At 42.7% G+C, this 3,985-nt stretch overlaps 1 pseudogene; it reads right to left on the reverse strand.

The window, feature by feature from the left end:
• Positions 1-669: 669 nt before the first annotated feature.
• On the reverse strand, positions 670-3,276 carry LOC140859452 (F-box/kelch-repeat protein At1g74510-like; annotated as a pseudogene).
• Between the last annotated feature and the right edge of the window lie 709 nt (positions 3,277-3,985).

Here is a 3,985-nt window from a genome sequence, read left to right on the forward strand (position 1 = left end):
AATAAGTCAAAAAAAATATTTAAAATAATTTGACAACTATTTCAATATGATGATAGAAAACACTCTTGATGAAAAGAGTCAAGACTGGCTAGACTTAACTCCATGTACAGAATCCCTAATTTCAAAACTCTGTCACTCAACTAAGAAAATTGTAATATCCTACTTAATCACGCCTACTATTCTTAAAACTCTAGTTTTTCATTACATTAACGCATGCAACTTAGAATAGTTTATCTAAAATAACACAATCAATTAGCAATTTTAGAAAAGAACATGAAGAATAAGAAAATAAGTGGTCACTCACACATTTAACATGTAGATAATGAAAAGATCCACCCACATAACCAGCCTTAGAATAGATCAAATGTTTTAATATCCAATCATCATCATTGACACTAGATGGATATGTAAAGCTTATGTGTGGCTAATGAGAAGACAAGATCCACCCACATAATTTACATCAAAAAATATCAAAAAAAACCACACATTAAACATAACAGATAATACATCCATTGATCAAACACTAACAAAACCACACATCATAGTAATATAATCAAAATGGAGGCACCTTTTTCTTTTTTTCAATGTCAACACAAGGGTAGGAAAAGATAAGAACCATATAAGGATACTCTGTGGAGCTAAAAGCCCCATCAAATATTCAGGAAAATCTGAAAAAATGTAGCCTCGTCAAATTATTAATCTACCATTCTCATGCATGTCCCATAACTTCGAAATCACAAGCAGGCTTCCAAATGCAGAATAAATGAGACTGTAGAAACAAAAAAGGCATAAAATTCAAGAGTTACATTGACAGGAGATGTCTAACGAATCTTCAGTCCAGTTGGAATTCCAGAAAAGATAGAAATTACCCATTAGGCAGAATCAGTGATTTATGCCCTTGGATAAAGCCAACCTTTTGAATCCTTCATGTTGAGAGGTACAGTATGGTTGTCATAGATCAGACAGATCAGCAGCCCATCACAGCGCAGTTAAAGACAAAACTCCCTGACTGCTTGCTGGCAATAATATTCCACTCCGGCAGCCCCTCATTTGGGATCCATGAATTGAGCTCAATTGTCCCTCCCATGGATCCCCTTGGCCCACCAATCACAATTAGCCGCTCGCCACATGCCCTGAAGGCAAGGCCCCAACCGTTCATCGAAACAGACCTCTCAGGCAATTTACCTAGAGTGATCCAAGCGTTGTTCTCCTTGTCATACTTTCTTACTTCCTTCTCAGCATAATCGGCTGCATAAAGCTCATTGTTCACCACAGCTACAAGTGGAGGTGCACCACTTGCACCATTTAGCCCAGCAGACATATTTGGAATCACCCTCCAAGAACCTGTATTCAGGTCATATTCTTCTCCGCATGTCAGTACCTCTGTATTGCTAGCCATTCCACCAATTACGTAAAACTTTCCATCCATGAAGACCCCTGAACATAACTTTCTTGCCCGATTCATACCAGGCAAAGTCTCCCAAGTCTGCGTCTCAGAATTGTAAAGCTCTGCTGAGCTAAGTATTGTACCCCGAGCATCGGTGCCACCAGCTATAATAGCCTTCTCTCCAAGGCTAGCAGATCCAAACAGGCACCTCGGTGAATTCATTACTATTCCAGGGGACCAAGAGTTAGTCAGCATGCTATATCTCAGTACAATGTGGGAAGTTACCTCCTTTCCAAAAACAAGGAGCTCAGTGCCTACGGCAAGGACTCCTTATCCGAGCACATGAAACAGTCATTAGGGGGCATCTTTGGAATGGTAATCCAGCGCCCCCGGTAGGGATCGTATGCCTCCCATTCAAGGACATTGCAGGAGAAATAGACCCAGTGCTCGGTGATTCCCATCTGCCGTCGTAGCTTATAAAGCTCACCGCTCCGAAGCAGGGAGCGGAAGCTCCGGTTCAGGGATGCAATGGCACCATAATCAGAGCGAGAGCATCGAAGAAGGCAGTTAATTGTGATATCCCTGCCAAGTGGGTTAATGAAGGAATTTGGATCATCATAGTCTCCATTGCCGCCCTGGCAATCAGACACATCGAGGGCATGTTCTGTGTCTGTGATATCAGGGGTATCAGGACACTCCGGGGACTTTTTCCTCTTACCCCTATCACCTTGCTCTTGTTCTTCCAATTCCTTGCTCGGTGGGCGCTTGTTGTTCGACGACTCAAGGAGGTGGCGAGTCATGTAAATCCACTTGGATTCTTGATCACAGGAGCTCGGCACTGCTCTCGAAATCAAGCAGGACAGGCCGTCCAACATATCACCAGCTCCCAAACCAATTGAGGGCTTCAAAATTGCTGATCGATAGGCCCTGAAACTTCCTTTTCACCCTCCTAAAGTATCGATCCACAATCCGAGAAGGAAACTCAGAAAGGGCCTTCACCTACACTGATGGGTCCAAGCCTCTAATGGGACTTAAGGGAAAAAATACAGGCCAACCAGACTAAAAAGTGATTCCTTTCAAACTTATTAGAGGAAGGAGATCTCAAACCCTCGCATGCTGATGGAATTCATGGATCAGAAAAGCAAACAAAAGGCATAAAAATCGAATCTTTCCGAGTATTTTGACACGTCCACCACCCAGAATCGACGAATCACTGATCCGGAAGGCCAAAAATGCTACCTTTCAATCGAATCAGATCGATCTCACGAAGGCTTCAAACCAAAAAGGCCAAAAAAAAAAAAAAATGATCAAAACATCGAAACAAAGAAACCAGCTCAGAAATTAGCCAAAGGAGACCAATCAAAGGCCCTAAAGGAACGAAGATTACCACATGGAGATCTCGCGATTTCCGCCAAAAATACGCAGAAAATTAGTCAGCGAAACACTCCATTTCCCCAAGATTGGATCCCGTAACACTAAAAAAAATAAAAATCAAATTTTTAGCACCCCAGATTGAGATTAAGCCCCAAAAATGCCTAAAAAGCAAAGAAAAACAAGCAAAAAACGAAATCTAGCTTTAAGACCAACGAGAAAGAGAGGAGAGCAGAGAGATCTCGGGGAGGAAGGAAAGACAGAGACTTACGGATTGGGTTTGGGAGCGGAGGAGGAGAAGAGGAGTAGGGGAGATGAGGCGGAGGCGGAGACCCTGTTTGGGAATTAAAATTCCCTCTCTCTTCTCCTTCTTCTTCCTAAAATACCCCTCTCCGTCTTCTTCCTCTCCTCGTCTTCTAAGCTTCGTCCCTTTGATACTCCTCTCTCCCTCTCTCTCTCTCTAACCCACGCCCGAAATCTAGAGCTTTGGGTCGGGCTTCGGAGCTCTCTCTGTCCCTTTATCGCCTAGCTTTTTTTTTTCCTCTCTCCTCGTTTTTTTGTTTTTATTTCTGTTTAACAGCTATTTTTTGTATTTTTTATGTTTTTATTCGCCCGGGGGGATTTGTTGGATTATTGTCCTACCAAAGTGGACATCTTTTTGCAGTTTTGTCGTCAATGAGACACGTGTTCTTTGAAGAAGTGTTGGCCGCGATCACGAATTCTGAGACTCAACGCGGGAGTCGATGGACGTCGGCGGATTAAAAAGCTTCCGCTGCGCCGCGGAGGAAAATAGCTCCTCCGCAGCGGATTCCCGCAGGTCTACGCTTCACTTTAGTTTACGGTTGGTCGGCGGTCCAAAACGGCTCACGTGGCGTTTGTCCAAAATATTTATTTTTCATTTCCCTAATTTATTTTTCCTATTTTTTATTTTATTTTTAATTTTTTAAGACCATGGGATTGGATGCAGTTTCCCCTACGGCTTTCTTTCTCGAGTTCAGGAATTTTCTTTTCTTTTCCTTTTTTTTTTTTTTGGAGTTAGTTTTTTGTGGGCATTTTGAGGAGGGGAATAGCATATCGAGGCCGGTCCGCTGCAGGACCAGGACCGGGGGAAAAGGTTCCCACACGTGTGCTGCAGTGCATCCGAGAATTTGGAGGCGGCTGCACCGATACTAATATTTTTTTTTTTTCAAAAAAAAAAAAAAAGCCATGGAGTTCCCTGGTTTGGTG

The sequence above is a fragment of the Elaeis guineensis genome, chromosome 7 (genome assembly GCF_000442705.2).
Source record: "Elaeis guineensis isolate ETL-2024a chromosome 7, EG11, whole genome shotgun sequence".
Classification (NCBI taxonomy): Eukaryota; Viridiplantae; Streptophyta; class Magnoliopsida; order Arecales; family Arecaceae; genus Elaeis; species Elaeis guineensis.